At 41.8% G+C, this 16,977-nt stretch overlaps 1 pseudogene across 1 annotated transcript; it reads right to left on the bottom strand.

Annotated features, from left to right (window-relative positions):
- Positions 1–2,618: 2,618 nt before the first annotated feature.
- LOC125414075 (uncharacterized) lies at positions 2,619–15,976 on the bottom strand (annotated as a pseudogene). Its single transcript, XR_014997096.2, has 5 exons — positions 15,908–15,976; positions 15,413–15,530; positions 10,995–11,123; positions 9,151–9,201; positions 2,619–5,728 (listed from the first exon to the last, which is right to left on the bottom strand). The product of XR_014997096.2 is annotated as an uncharacterized LOC125414075 (transcript).
- Positions 15,977–16,977: the final 1,001 nt, after the last annotated feature.

The following is a 16,977-nucleotide window of genomic DNA, read 5'->3' as shown; positions in this document are numbered from 1 at the left end:
TATATTTATATACATAATTGTGTGTGTATGTGTGTATCATGGGTATCAATATTCTTAAGTCACAATGGCATCTCCACGGGTTGCCCATAGAAAAATACCTAGGTAGAAACAACTCTTTCATTTAGTATGCAGTCACTTTACTTTATGTTGTGTGAATGGTGGTTTTGCTTGTGTGCTTGTTTGCATGCCTGTCTGAGAACCATGTCTGTGCCTGGTTCCCAAGGAAGCCAGAAGAAAGCATCAGATTTGGTGGAACTGGAATTACAAACGGTTGTGAACTGCCATGTGGGTGCTGGGAATTGAACCCAGGTCCTCTGGAAAAGCAACAAGTGCTCTTAACCAGTAAGAAATCTCTCTATTACTTTATCTAGACACTGCAAGAATAAATAAATAAATAAATAAATACATAAATCCTTTTTAAAAATCAAAATCCTAAAAATCATGACCTGCCATAAAATGTCTGTGCAGTCAGTGAATAGAGCAGTTTTGAACCTGAAATCTACTCAACCTCATCTCATTATTTAAATGACTTTTAAATTTCATCAAACAAAGCAAAATTGAATTAGAATTTTATATTTTTCCAAGTAAGAAAACATTTTAATTTTTTAAATAAGCATAAAGAGCACTACTAAGACAAAATTTAATTCTTTAAGAAGACTTGAAGAGCTATTTTTTAAAAATATTGCATTTTGAATGTAAATTATGCAGTTACCTCATTATTATTCAAGTTCATAGTAACTTCAGTGAGAGAAAGACACTAATATTATACCCATACATATTTTGTCAAGATATTTTAAAAGTCTTTCTATGTATCTGTGTTTTAACTTCTATTCTATTTCCATTTTTGCTGTTGTGTTGGATTTTTATATGTGTTTATTGTTATATCTTTTATTAGTTGATTATTGACTTTTTATTACTAATTTCTAGTATCACAAAATAAGACAAGAATAAGTTGCTTATAGCTTTCTATTTATTTTTAAAGGTATCATTTTATCATCCTCTTGCTAAGAATTTCATGAAAAGATTATAAATGTCAAAAAATGGCAGTTAATGTTCCTATTTAAGAACACACAAAGTGATACCTTCGACATTGGCAACTCAGATGTATTCTCAGCAAAACAGCAATTACTCATTGTTTTGCGCTTACACATTAAGAACTATGTGACACTTGGTGACACAATAACAAAATGGCAAAGTCAATTATATTTAAAATAGACATCTTAATAAAATATACACAATTGACTTCTTTTCCTCTTTCTGAATTGTTGTGTTACCCTTTTCAAACTGTTTACAATCAAATAGAACGCGCAAACATTAACCTTGAAGATAGGTGATTGATATGTGTGTACAAAAACAAGCTGGCAACTACAAAGAGGAAACCTATTTTGAGGGCTCTAGAATCCACCAGTCTACTCCCGTGCGTTTTGGGACATATACTTCTATGGTGTTTGTTTACAGTGTCAGTCATGGTGGCAAACTCTGACAGAACAGGATGCTAAAACTCAAAGCAAAATTTAAGGTAGAGTCACACTGACAATTCTAAGCAGAACTATAGCAATAAAATCCAAGTGGAGACCATTTGTGCATAATTAGAGTTTCAGGTAGAGGTGGAAATTTGTTTTTAATCTATTTTAATTCCACAAGAAGCATTTTTGTAACTTCTGCATCCAAGTAATGAATTCCACTCTACAACTAGGCCTGCATCCTAAATTTCGCAACCGAAAATTAAAATGTTCATCTAGATAAAATAACTTTGTAATGAACTCTTTGATTTCCTCTCATTTCTTTTTGTATTTTCTGCAATGCAGCCCCCTTGCAATGATATTAGTTCTAGTGTGGGAAAATATTATAATTGAGATCTGGTAAGTTATTTGCAGACTTCAAGTTTTTCTTTACACTGTGCTGACATTTAGTACAGCCCTGGTGAGGAAAACAATGCAACCATTCATAGCTCTAGACGTAGATTTCAATCGACTTAGACGGGCACAATGAAACTTGGTCATTCACTGGTTACCCATATTGTGTTCTCAAATTTTCTCTCAGCAAAAGTATAATGACTCAGTATTGTATGGCTGCATAGACAAGGGCTCGGAACAAGAGACACTAGTTTTGTCTGACGGTGTGAGAAAGTCGTGAAGGGATCTTTTCTTCCAGATGGTGTTAAATTCAGCTGCCTTTTTAACATTGGCCTTGCACAGCAATCTGCTGCTCGTCGTTCACAAAGGCTGCCTTGGTTCCCACTAGTTAACTTGCATACTCACGCAGGCCGCAACTTCACTCCAACTGGTTTACAATGCAGGGGTATGCTAAATAAACCTGATCCGGTTCCTGCCAATGGTAAAACTAGCTTTCAAAGAACTACTTAACTGATATTTACACTTCTTTTGACTTAAATGTGCATGCCTGCAGAATATTCCAGATTTCAAAGAAATATCACCTGATGAGAAGGCCATTGTAGAGAGTACCGGGGACACCCTTGAGACTCATGCTCAGATATGGAACGCCCTTCAACACATGAAAATAAAACAAAATGTCAGAAGTTTGATGTGTAATAGAAAAAAGAAAATTTGGGACATGTTGCAGCAAGAGGAGTGGAACAGCAAAAAATAAAATGAAAATAACATTGAAATGTATTTTTATTGATCGATAAGTTATGCAGCATTAGTATGATACAAAGCAAGTTTGGTATGACAATGGCAAAGACATAATTTTAATATTGTTTATTTTCCTTAGATGTTATAGTTAACATATTTACATAAACGACCGAGATGTAGACAAAAACTTCAGTAATTTGACTCCATTGAGTGCTTTGAGTAAACAATAGGTTTCCCCAGCAAACACCTTATTGCCTTAATTGAACCTCCTTGAGAAAGAAAACCACACACTTTGTAATGTAAATGTTAATTGTAGTAGACAATGGTTCTAGGTAAATAGCACCCCTGGACACGGGGCAAATGAAAGGAACACAGGCACTTTACAATGAAAGCTTACTTGCACAAACAGCGCTGCAAAGGTAAATAAACATGAGTCTCCTCAACAGTCTCTACCATAGTAAAACTTTGGCACGTGTTCAGCAGCCAAACTGAGAAATTGCGTTATTAAAGTCTCAGCTTTAAGCTAACAGGGGTTTTACAGACTTTTCCAATCTCAATCTTATAAAAAGTTGAAGCAATAAAGAAAAAAATGCACTGTCTCTGAAGAAAAATTATGTATTTGGAAGTATCACTAATTTAGGCCATATGGAAGATAACAGGCAATTTTAGACATTTTTTATTGCAATGATTGTATTTATGTGCAAACGCCTATAAAAATGTTTGCCTGATAACATGTAACAAAATATAAGGAATTTCAGAGAAGGATTATAATAGACTTCTCCAAAACCTCAAAGTTTATGGTAGGAGTAGTAATTTTTAGGTAAAGAAGAGGAAGAAAGAAAAGAAAATGCTGTGTAGAACAAATTGTGCTAAGACTGTCCTAAAACTAGTTTTAAACACATTGTGATTGTGATCAACTTCTAAAACTAGTTTTAAACACATTGTGATTGTGATCAACTTTCTACAAGCTGATGGCTTCACAGCTTCATTTCCAGGATGTAGATTAGCATAAGTAGGCCAAGTTCCTGTGTGTCACAGAAAGAAGTAAACAACTCGACAAAGTCATAATGAGTGCTATGAGACTGACTTTAAAATATAACACAGCCCAAACAGAAGTCAAAACGTAACCACAAGGCCCTAGCCACAGGCTGAGGATTTCTCTGACAGACTTTCTTGGCATCCCTTCCCACTTTCTTTCCTTAGATCATGAAAATTTCAACCCAAGGAGAAAGCCAAATTTAATCATGGCCAGATTAAACAGTGGTTGAAAAACTAACAGAAACAGTACGTAACAACCATCAGCCAGTTGGTGCTGCCATTTGGGAGGCTGCAGATGGCTGTGGGTGGGAAATGCCTTTACTTTCTTCAGCGATGGAGATGAGTGTGGTGTATGCGCTTGATGTTTTTTTTCCATACCCCTGCCCCCCAACAGGGCTGTCTGTCATAGGCTGCCGACCAGGCTTTACCACTTGCCCCCGAGCGTGGGAATCGGAGCGTCCTGCCGTTCACATCTCCTGCTTTCCGTTTAGCGGAATCAATTAGGCAAGACAGACCCTCAGATTCCCCACCCCCTTTCCATTTTTGTCAGGTCTATATACGTCCTAATTATTTCAGTTTGGGATGCCAGAGCTGTTTCCTGGATAGACCTGATCATCCTTAAACAAAAAGAGAGGAGGCGCACACGTGGGTTGTGGCGTAAATGTCACTTTCATTTCCAATGCTAGGCGCAGAGTAAGACAGAACATTTTTTTAACACTTTGACAAGAGGGGAGGCGATCTCGTCTCCATCATGTCTTTCTGCTTCAGTAGCTTCCTCAAGGAAACCCTCTCGGAACAGAGAAGCATCTGTCCTTGTATTTTGAATAGAAGAATAAAAATCAGACGCCCCCCCCCCCGTTTTCCCTGCTAGCTCTAAGGCCTCAAGAGATATAAATTATTAACCTTCCAGTATAAGCTTTACTGAAAGTCTAACTTCATAGAATTTAATGTACAACTCCAAATACATAGAAAGTTTCCAAGCACAAACTTCAAACTTGAGGGAGGGGCCTCAAAAGGGAACTGCCCAAATCTACATAATTATGAAATCATTTTTAAACGAGGTATCAGGCATCACTATAACAGCTTTCTAAGAAAAACATTCTCATGTGTAAACGTTTGTTTCAAAAATAGAACAATATAGAGAAGTACATGCATCTTCACTCATAAAAACACAACACAATTCTCCTCTAAGTGTACGGCCCCTCTCAAAACCTGGCCCTTTCAATTTCAGAATGTGTGTCCCTTAATTTCCTTGCATCCCACTTTTAATCATAAGCACAAAAAAGTTAGATTCAATAAGCATTCCTGACCTTTCTCGTTTTTACTGTCTCTTGGTTGTAGTCTTTCATTCTTGGCAGCTCTCGGTGATCTTGAAGGAGTTTTTACTTTCGGTTATCTAGCTTTATGAAGACCAATACACTCATACAGCTAGATAACCAAAGATAACAACTCACTTCCCTCACAAGGCTGTCTTCCTCTGGCTGGACTCCAGATCCCGATCCACTCTGGATTTAGACAAGTGTAGTCCTCCAGGATATTTGCCGCATTTAAGATTCCTCCTTTCATGCAAACATGACCTGGTTTTTGTCTTAGTGTCTGCGGCTAAAACATCCAGATAAGATCTGTTGCATTCAGAGTTTATTCCAAACTTTTTTCCCTTCCAGCAAGTAATCTCCAGCCGCGTTAGCCAACAATTCATCTATTAATATCAGAAAGTAAGAACCAGCGACTAAGGTGTAGCAAGCTGTTCCACTGAGCAGCAGCGTCCAGCCCTTCACAGGCCTCTATTTGCATTGTAAATTGCTTCGTTCTCACGTAAGATTCTTTAGCCTTCCTCTACTGAGATGTGTAAAGCCATCGGCAGTTTTCCAGCGCTGGTTAAAGAGGAAGAGGGGGGAAATCCCATTCTATAGAAGTGACAGCTGATTCAAAGATCTGCTCCGGATCATTGGGTTAGGCATCATGAGCTTTTACCAAGTGCTGGCAGCTTGATTGCACATATCTTGTATGTGAATGTTTTAGGGGGAGATCCTCGATTTCTCAAGACTTCTAGGCTGGGAAGAAGATGCTGTCTTGCTGGCGTACTGCTGCCCCCGGTCTGAAAGAAGGAGAAAAGGGCCATCATTGGAAGGGCTTTCACTGCCAAATTGTGGACCAGCCCGGCAAGGTCAAAGGTTTGAGACCGCTGGAGACCAAGGTAATGATGATGTCATGAGAAATCTCAAGTACATGGTTATTGATATGCATCAGTGATCAGCCTACTGCCCCAGCCTGCTGCCAGGAGTAGAGGAGGCTGCAGCGGCGGCTGCAGCAGCGGTGGTGACGACGCAGCGGCAGTTTTGCAACAAGCCCTATTTTCTCAATCATCATTTCATCCACTAGCTCTACCGACTGTTCCTGGAAAAGCAACCCACGGCCTTTTACCTCTTCGGCGCTAGTGTAGATCGTTCTAATATACAAAGACTGGAGGAAATCTCTCTCTAAGGACAGATAAAAGCATTTCAGATCTGGGGGACGTCTTTGCCTGCATTTCTCTTCTGGCAGATTGCATAGGCAGGCGAATGGAAGGCACTTTACTATTGCTTAAAGCAGGGCCTCGTTTCTGGAACTGGGACTCAGCACTGTAACACCCAGTGAGTTGATGTGTGATTACATTGACAATTTGCGTTGGTGTTGTGTTTTTTAATGGCTTCACAGCTCAGTCATATTTCTATCTGCGTACCATGATGATAGGGCAACATATTCTGGAAGTTCAAACGGAACAACCTAAGCAGACGAGCGTCATATTTTTTTTGTAATGACTGCATATAAAGGGTGTGCACGTTAGAATGTAGGACAGGTAAACATTGCAGCAATAGTTTTTAATGTACACAACTCTGTTGTAGTAAAAAATGCTGAGCCTTTGTCTACTGTTTTAAACATCAGATTTCATACCAGAAAAATATGCACTAGACTTGCTCATGAAATTAGGACAAAATTATTGTCTCCTGAAAATGCAGATAAAACAGCTGGATGTGAAGAGCATGGTACCAGTTCACCTGCCCTTGCCCCACCCACTCATATTTCTCCCTATCTAGAAACAGAATTTAATAAATTAATTGGCTTCATTCATGGCCTTAGAAGTTTTTAAATGTGACTTTAAAATCACTTCAAAGGGGTCTTTTCTTTTCTATCCTTTATAATAGATGATCTCTCTAACACATCTGTAATACCTAACATTCAGATGCCTCTTTACAAAATATCCGTGGTAATCTATGTAGGAGGCATTTCCTCAGTAGATAACATTGTGAAGTATAATTCAAAATTACTAATTATTTTTTGTGGTGTTGCTTTTCTTTCAGTTACTTACTAAAAGAGAATTAATAATTCTTATTATCCATTGCACAAATCACCAGGGGGTCACCATACTCTCAACTCCATGATGCATCCATTTTCTACAAAGACTAAATATTTTTAGATTTACAATTTTTGGAACATACATTTTTCTCAGTTCACTAATTTATTCATTTAAGATGTGAATGAGAACATACTTATTCAACCACATACAGAGCACACAAATATAAACCCTGTAAAAGAGACTGACAAGTTTTTTGTGCACGAAAAATATCCAGTGAAGAGTTTTAGACATAATATCACACCAATTACGATATAGCTGAGTATCAGAGGTTCCAATTTATCTTTAGATTAATTTGTTTACTTTTATCTTAAGTATTCTTTTACTGGTTATTTAGAAAAGATTAAGATGTGTAAAGAACTTATCTATATTTCTTATCAAATCATTAACAAGAAGTCAGAAATAAAATGCACATGTCAACTACAATTCCAATTTTGAAAACACATTCATGGAATTTTTCTTCCTTCTTAAACCATATGGTCACAACATAAACAGAAGCACATGCCACTTCTGACATTGTGTAAAGTCCTAATGAGCTTGGAAGCTTGGAAGATTAAGGAGCACTATGGCCTTGCTTTCCAAGAACTAGCAGCAGGGCAATTAGTGATCTGGGAGGTATTACATAAAGCAAGCAAATGATCAAATCTACTCAACTCTTCAAGTCAAAGCCCAAGAAATCAAGAATGTTTTTAGGATCCCCTTTGCTTCACATGTGTCTAGGGCAAGCTATATATTGATCTGTGGGTGGGTGGGTATTACTCTCAATTTTTTTAGTTTGAAAATTATTATGACTATATTCCCATACTTAACAATAAAATGTGATTTTTAGAAACAGCATCTACAATGAGAGTTAACACACTGAATGTTTGGATGCTTCTGCCATTAGAAACTGCAGAGGATGCTGTCTTCAAATAGCGTCTTCTCAGGAAAGGCTATGTAGTCATGACAACTTACTCTAAGCCTGGTCTCCATGCTTTGTATTCAAAACAGATTCATCATGGGAACCCCAATAAGTGAAATGAGCCAAGATGAGGATTATGGGCCGTCTGTTTATTAACCATGCTGCCAATTAAATATTTTATTTTTGTATCAACCTCGACTCTCAGAAGAAAATTAAATACACTAAGATTAAACCTGAGTGCCTGATTATTTATAATACTGCAAAGGTTTACAACATGGTTTCTTATATGTATTATCATATACACCTCCCAATATGTTACAATCACACAGCTCCAAGGAATTCTAGCAATGTCACATGTGAAGAGAAGCTCTCAACAACACACTTTTAAGTCAGGTATTTTTGCTTTTAAAAAGCTATCTGCTGAGCTACAGAATATTCACTTGAAAATCAGTGTACTGAAGGATATATGAATTCAAAGGGCCTTCCTGCCCATTCTCTAATGAATTTACATTAGTAGCTAGTAGATTAGGATGTGACTATCACGCTTGTTCTGATCTTTTTATAGTTCTTCAAATTTCTGAAACATGACTCAAAGCATCCTGGTTTGCTTGGGAATAAACAGTCTCTGCTGGTTAAAAATAAAAAGTTATTATTTCTCCATATTTGAGTCAGAATTAGTCTATTTAATTAATTCAAATGCATTTGGTTTACGATCAATATTTAGAACATCTCTAAATCCCATTTACATTAATGCAGAATACATAAAGAACTAGTCTAACACTAACCCTTTTTAAATATTTGGTTTGTAAGAATTATAGGTGTGCAAACTGTGGTCTATTAGTACAGTCAATACTACTATTGTCTTTATAAAAAGCCATTTTTTTACAGCAATGTCCATGGTTCAAATAATGTACTTACACTACTTGCATTACAATAAAAGTATCTTACTCTTTCTTCTGAATATGAGCTTCTTTCTTATAGGTTGTTGCAGGCTATATGTGTATTATGCTTTATGCATATACATATATGTTTATATTAATACATATTCACAAAGGCTCCTGTAAGAGAAACAACTGAACATACTGAAACTTAGATGTTTCTGGAATTCTCTCTGTTGCAAGGGGAAATATGTATTACACTACAGAGCTGTCCGCCAGTAAACAATACACTATTTTGGCTTTGTACATCAGTCATATTTTATCAAGTAAAAAAATCTTAAATTACCTTTGTTTGATTGAATAGTCTATTCATTCTATGCTTCTTTGAAGTCTCATCTGAAAAACAGGCAATAAAACAAATGATCATAGTCTATATACATATATATGTCATATATAGATTATCTTAAAGTATTACAATTGCTGTGGTTCCTTAAAATACCAAAAGATTATATAAAACACCAGTACTGTGTTTCTTGGGCTTTAGCACCTACAGGGTTAAATATGCTAATTTGCATTTAAATGGAGACATGCATGATAATGGGAATGCAAAATGTGCAGAATCTAGAGGGGTTTGGGAAATTAATTTTTCTTTCTCCTTTTATTTTTAGCTTGGAAAGAAGAGAGACTTAAGAAACATTAGGGATTTGAACCTTGTAACCTGCCATACAAAAGAGAAGAGAGAGCCCCACCATGCAAGGATTTTAAGTCTGGAACAAAGTCTTATTTTCTAAATGTTTAAGGGACTGAATTTCCTGGCCTTCCAGACAATGGGAATCCCAGGATAAATGTCTAATCCATTAAAAAGATGCAAATAGTTTACTGTAAGGCCACACAGCACAGTGAGATGAGCATTCATATCTATGGCTCCTGATTGGCTCTTTCCTTCAGTAAATCAATGAATAATGTAAAACCTGATTGCTGTAAAGTGGTGGATTTTATACCCTTCCCCCACCCCCACAATCCAATATTAGGAAGTCTTACATACTCCCGAAAATAGATTGGGTTTTTAAAACTGATTTTTTGGTGCTTACTATTATTTTGGACTATAGGGGTGGAGCTGTTGTTTTTCGCGAAAAGAAAGTACTGCACCTGTTCAATTCTGCTGACTACAGTGGCTCTTTTCTGCCATCGCCCTAGTTACTGGTGCCAAGGTGGAGACAGAGGTGGTGGGCAGGTGTGGGCACCAAGAGAGGGAGAAAACGGTCTGACTTCATCCTTGAAGGCCCAAGGCAGTCACAGCTCTAAACCCCCACCCCCACCCCCACCCCACGGCCGTGGCCGTGACTTGACAGGCCTGAGGTCTAACTTCTGATCGATTCCACTGAATTGCCCTGACCCCTTCAGACAGTACTCTATTCAATCACCGTCGGCCCATTTGCAAGAGGAAAACACCGCAGATCTTAATGCAAAAATGCACTGCTATGGTTCTCCTCGCTCAGGATTTTCTGCATATACTCCGAAAGGTCTTGCCTTCACTTGATTTGGGGCTCTAAGCAAACGAAGGGCAGTCTTCGCTTGGATTCCAGAGGTGTCTGAAGCAGAAGCGCTCCAAGTTCCAGTAACTAACCATAAAGGTTGCATTTCGGGTAAAGCTAGCCCTGTATAGTCGTCTCTCCTCTCCAAAATTCAGAAAGCAGCGACAAAAAGGAGAAAATTTCCCATATATAGTTAGCTATTATACAAGTTTTACACCAGGATCTAATCAAACAGTGGCTTCTGTGCCCGGTAACTGAAACTTTGGGGCGATTCAAAATAGGCAAATTATTCAAAATGAGATCCCAGAATTCAATAACGCAAAACACAATTGTATTTAGCACTACATCTAAGAGAAGACCGGCTACAGACACCACAAATTTACATACAAAATTTCTTTTCCCTGTGCGAATTTTTCCTGGCATCTTTCTGCGATTAGGGGTCAGCCCGAAGGATAATTAACAGTCCTGGCTCGGACAACTCACAAGATCAACAGGTTTGGCAACGGAGACACACAATCAATTAGCTAAAGCAAAGCTCCGGACTGGCCATCGGAGCGGCCCTTGGCCGAGTCTTGGTGTGGGTACCGGACAACTACCGGCAAGAGGGCCTAGCGCAACCTGGACTTGCAGCCTTCACGCAGCCAAGATACTCACTTGATGTCCTTGTGCCAGGCAGTGTTGTTCCCAAAATCCAGTCGGACTGAAATTGAGGCTCCAGGCAGAAGACAAGATCCAGTCACAGCAGAACATGGCCACAGCACACAAGCAGGCTCCTTTAGGCGTCTCCAAAAAAGAAGGGAAAAAAAAATTTTTTTTTTCAGATCAGCACATTTAAAACTGCCGCTCAATTCCACATGGTGGGCGATTCTTCCTCGATTGCGTTTAAAATAGTTTACGGTGCTCTTCTCTTCTGAGGGAGAGAGAAGGGCGCAAAAGACCAAGGAGGGGGAAAAAGCCAACTTTCCCCCCCACTCCAAGGACTTGCTCCCTGAGCCTCGGAGTGCAGAGTGAAGTGGTGTGTGCGAGGCTCGGCAAGTTTTTGGGGGGGCTGTCCAAGGTCTAGTCCAGCCCCCTCTGCCGAGGAGGACGTGCTCTGAAACTCAACCAATTTCCCCACTGCTTTTGTTACTGATGAACTGAAGCCCTATTGTTCATCCATTGCCACGGTCTTTTTCAGTCCCTACACTACGTTCTGCGTTGCCAGAGATAATGAATTTGCACCCAAACCTCTCATAGTCCCCTTCTGACAGACGGAACAAATTAGAAATGTCTCGTCTCAAGGAGGGGCAATGGTTACATTTTCCTATTGTAGGATGCAAAGCACACATTTCTTTGGAAACTTATTTTGTCTTTTCTACCTTTTATTTTCTTCGTTTTTCTCTTTACCCCAGCTTTTCTCCTCTTGGTTTCTTAGACACATTTTAAAAAGAATCCCTGTCTTGTTTTCCCAGTGGACCATTTTATTAACTTGTGGGCCTTTCTGCCTTCCTTCATCCTTTTTCCTGTTTCTCTTTCCTTTCTTTCGGGGTCCCCTTTGCAATTTTATTTACAAACTTGAAAAATGACCTTTTGACTTGCAGAGTTTCTTTCTTTTTTTTCTTATGAAAAGTCTATTGGTTCAAGCCCCCTTCCCATTCTGATTGTTAGTGTGTTTCGCTAAAGGCAAGGAATACATTATAAGGATTTCTCTTTTCTAAATTCCAGTTTTATTGAAAAGGTACCAGGCATGCACGATGGAGGTTGTGAAGAAAGAAAAGCTTGTGTGTGTGTGTGTGTGTGTGTGTGTGTGTGTGTGTGTGTGTAAAGGCTGAGGTGCAGAGGTGCAGGAGGAGGGGTTGGAAGTGTGTAAAGAGAAAGGTGAGGGCTTTCAGGGTAGGTGGGTATCCTGCAACACCAGCAGGAGGCTGTCAGGGGTGCGGGCGCGTGGGAGGAGGGGGAGGCGGTGCAGGAATCTGTCCCGAAGAGGGCCGTGTGCTCCCTCGGGCCTATTTGCGCGCCAGGAGCTGGAGGCAGCCTTGGCGCGGATACCTAAGAGCCCGGGGCCGTAGTTAGAGCCTGTGCGACCCCGGGCGAGGAGGGGGTGGTGATCTGGAAAATTTCGACGGCCGCGGGTCTGTCTAAGTGGCCCGGGGAGGAGAAGGAAGGCTGTCCTGAGAGTCGCGGACGCCCTGTCCCGCCGGCGGCCCCCAGCTTTCCCGCCTAGCGCAGCCGGAGGACAGCCAGCCAAGCGTGTCCTTGGCGGGAGGCTCCCCGCCCGCCGCGCGCGCACGCAGCCTCCGCGCACACGCACGCCCCCGCGCACACGCACACGCACACACTCCCCTCGCAGGCACGCGGCCCAGTGGCGGCGAGCAGGTCAGGAAAACAAAGCTGGGCTGCGAGGTGGAATCCGAAACGGCAGCCTTGGGAGGCTGAGACCGCGGCCTCTAGCGCCTCTTCCTAGCCTGCTGGCAGGTTTGTGTCCTTAGCTCTGCTGCGGCCGAGGACCCAACCCTCGCGGCTCCGAGCGGGTGGCGGTCGCAGGCGGGGGCCAGTGTGCCCTGGGAGGTGCCAGCGACCTCCCGGTCTCCCAGCGCCAGCCGCCTCCACGCAGAAGCTGCTGAGCTCTTAGAAGTAAACACCAGGCCTAATCCCAGCCCAGCCGCAGCCAAGGGGATGGCTCCCACCTCAAGTCCCCGTCTTCAAACAATGCCACAGGAAGGGCCAGGCTGTCCAGGGGAAGCCTTTTAGGTTTATCTCTTCAGAGGGGGAAACGCGAGCCCCAGCCCCGCAGCCTTGGCCGGAGAACTCGCCAAATAAGAGTGATCTTTGCCCCACGTCGCCTCCCTCTGTGCTTACCAGCCTAAGCTCCTTCCAATACACAACACAACACACACACACACACACACACACACACACACACACACGTCACTCCCACTACAGTAAAATACTCGCTCCTGGCACTGCTTGCTATTAATGAAGCTGACACGCATAATTTGTTCACAGGTAAACAGGTACCAAAAAGAGAAGCCCTCACCATTTGGCTGGGCAATTTACCTTTCCCTACTGGGAATCTGTGTAGCAAGCACAGCGTGTTTTAGGAGTGCTTTGCTGGTGTCTGTTGTCTCCCTTTTCTCTTCTTGTGGAGAGAAGAAGAAGAAAAAGACTGTTCCATTGTCAATCTTCCTTCTGACAAGCGACCCAGGCGTTGTTTTAAAACACTTGGGATTCGTTTTGTTTGTTATCTGTTGCTTTTGGTTTGTTGTTTTAGGTGTGTGTGTGTCTGTGAGTCTGTTTGTTTCTCTTTTTTTCCTGGGGAAAGAAAAGAACTTGTATTTGGTGGGGCTGAAGGCGCAGAACTAGAGTCTGTGTCTATGGAGGGAAGGCAGGCGAGATGGGCAACTGCCGCGGGCAGAAATGAGGCAGCGGCTTGTCCTCCCCTGGGACTGGCAAGGGCGCCCGTGGCACCTCCGCTCGGGCTCGGCCACCGATAGATACAGCCACACAGGCTTTCGGGCTCCACCGGTTGCCGCTCCGTGTTTTCCCCCAGCCCGGCTTCACGTTCAAGGTTTAGCTGCGAGGTCACGTCCATTGACGTCAGCTCCCTGTCTCCCTCTACGTCCGGCTACATTTACATACATCAAGGAAATTAGGGCATTAAAAAAATATGCAAATCCTGCGCGAAGAGGAGCGGGTGCATTCCTGGAGCGATCGCCTTTTATTGAAGCTTTTAATTAAAGGGGCCAGTTGGCTAGCCCCTGAAACAACCGCCAAAATCCCCCAAAAGAGAAAAATAAACGCTGTAGCCTTCGGGAACGGTTGTTTCGGCTCCTGTTCTGTGGGCGGCTGAGGACCGCCGGCTGCCCTGCACCGAGAACAGGTTAGAGGAGGCAGCTCCGGCCCATGCATAATCAGGGCTCCGCGGCGCCTCCATTCTTTCCTCCTCCTCCTCCTTCTCCTCCTCCTTCTCCTCCTCCTTCACTCCTCCACCTTTCCTCCTCCTCTTCCTCCTCCTCCTGCTCCTCTTGGGTCCAGCCTGTATTATTTTTAATACTGATGCATATGTAAAGATATATTTGCATTTTCAAAAAATTCCTTGAAAATTTCTGGTTCTGCAGTTTTGTTGATTCCCCTCCCCCCTTTTTTCTTCCTACTTTATATGTCTATCTGCTTCTGTTGTCCTTTCTGTCTTTTTTTTTTTTTGGCTAGTGTCTGCTGCTATCTCCAGCTAGATTATATACACAATTGCCTTCCTTCTTTTGTTTACTTAAGATTACAAGTATGCATATGTGTTATGTATGCAATACCACCTGGAGAATAGCCTAGTTCGATCATAAAAGAAACACATTTCTTTTTTCTTTCTTTACATACCCCTCCATTGACTATAATGCCTACCGTTTAGAGGCTCAAAGTTTGATTGTCTGATTAACTTCATATTAGTAGAAACACAGGTTGGAGCCAATACATTTGAGAAAAGTACGTGTGAGTGAAGGGATTCCAGATTTCTAAGGAATTGTGCTGATTAACTGAGGGAATGCGGCATTCATCACCTATTGCTTTCTAGCATTTCATGTAAAAAAATCTATTTTAAAATGTATAGACACAGCAATGGACAGCCTTCTGCAAGGAAGACATTTTCAACCATGTTGTGTGTTGTGTTGTGTCTGCAGTATTTAAAATGTACTGAGTTTTAGTTTATCTCAATATGGATGGAAACACATTATCTTGATTGCAAAGCATCCTTAATTCCAGACTTTGAAGTAAAAACACACAAACAAAACAGCTAACTATATTAATCCAGTTGGTGTGCCTTATCACATATAGGCCTTGAGTTGGATTTCAAGCATTAGCAATCTTGTTTATAGGAAAGGATTTTTCTTTCCTGGCAGTATAACTCTTCAGCACAATAACTATTGAATATATGTATATTTAAATCATATATTAACATTCCCTAAAGCTATCATGTAAAAGAAAAAGACCCAATCCATAATTGTATAACCACAAAGAACAGAAAATGTGCACACATGCAGCTTTTTCAATTAAACAAGTCCGAGTACATGCACAGGTAATTAGTTTTCCTATGAATGACTTACCTGTACAGATACTCAAGGCAAGACTCAGACCTCCCCAGTGGTTTTTGTGTATAAATATTCACAAGTAATTCCTCCCATTTCAAACCTACACTGTATGCCATCTTTCATGTTGGACCGTCTAGCATCCATTTTCAGCCCCCTTAATTCTTATGGCATTTTCCAGCTTACCTCTGGCTACAGTTTTTCCAAGCTCATATGATATGTCACCCAATAAAAAGTGGTCAGATGGCTATGCGTAAAACATTAAAAAATGGAAACACAGCCATCCTCCGGGTTCACCCTTACCTTACCATATATAGCAAGATTACGTTTCCTGAGGTAAAATTTCAGCACGTTTTATGTATAATTGCAGAATTCCGTAACTAGTTACAGAATTCCGGCTGAGGTGGGAGGCACCAGGTCGAATGAATCAATTCAGCAAGCTGAATGTCTGAGTTTGGCTGCAATTCAATTGTGTGTGGCTGTTTGTTCTTGCCTGGGCTTCTTGGCACATACCTGCCCGCTTTTATGCAGGATCAGGACAAACACACTGGCCACGCTGCAGGGCATAGAGTGTCGGTGCATGTATTTAGTTGGAAGTAGCAAGGAATGTGGAATGTATTGCTGTCTGAGCATGCATGTGTGTACAGATGCATGTGCACGCGCGCTGTGTGACAAGGGACAGAGAGAGGTACTCCTCTTATCTCTGATCTCTCTGTAATCTTTTCTGTTTCTAATCTCCCTCTTTGGCTTCACCAACACTGCGGTGTGCGCGCTGTGGCTTACCCCGAGGGCCCACGGCTTGGTGGTTTCCAGGATCGAAGGGTGTTGCAGTTGAGGGTGGGTAGCGCCGCTGTCGCTGCTGCCGCCGGTCCGGGTGCTCTGTCCCAGCACGGCAGCAGAGCGCGCGGTGTCGGAGCCCCCTCCCTCCCGCCCTCACCCCCCATCTTCTCCTCCCCTCCCCTCTGCGCCTCCCTCCACCCACCCCCCCACGCCCTACATTACCATATGGAGGCCGGGTCCCCGCGAATCACAGCAGCAGCGGGCGGTATTTGAATAAGCCCCGCAACCTCAGGCGGACCCCAACTCCTCCACAAGCGGAATGCTCTGCACCTAGAGCACCGCGCTGCTCCATAACCTGGCAGCTACAACACCTAAAGTCTCTTATGCGCCTCAGGGAGAGGGCCAGATAAGAGTGATGGGCCTCCTCTCGCTAGTTTCATATTAACTTGACTGATAGAATCAGACAATAAATTATACAAGAAAGGGAGCGGGAAAGAGAAAGAAAAAAGGCGAGAAATAGAAGTGAAAGGAAAGGGCGAGAGGCGCTGTAGAGGGGAGCAAGAAGACAGGCAAGAAGGAGCGGAAAATGGGAGAAAGGGTTGAGTGAAACAGAGGGAAAAACGGAAAGGATGAGACCGGAAGAAATATCCAAATATATAAATTCGAGCATTTCAAGCTAAAAATACCACCTCACTGAACTTCACAACCTACAATTAGACACGTGTCCGTCCTACCCCACCTCCAGAGATAAATCTGCTGTCTCGATAAAAAATGATTATTTAAAATTGCATAACAGACATAAG

The sequence above is a fragment of the Myodes glareolus genome, chromosome 15 (assembly GCF_982192425.1).
Source record: "Myodes glareolus chromosome 15, mMyoGla1.1, whole genome shotgun sequence".
Lineage (NCBI taxonomy): Eukaryota > Metazoa > Chordata > Mammalia > Rodentia > Cricetidae > Myodes > Myodes glareolus.
The sequence above is the reverse complement of the archived record's forward strand: the minus strand, read 5'-3'. Positions and strand labels throughout refer to the sequence as shown.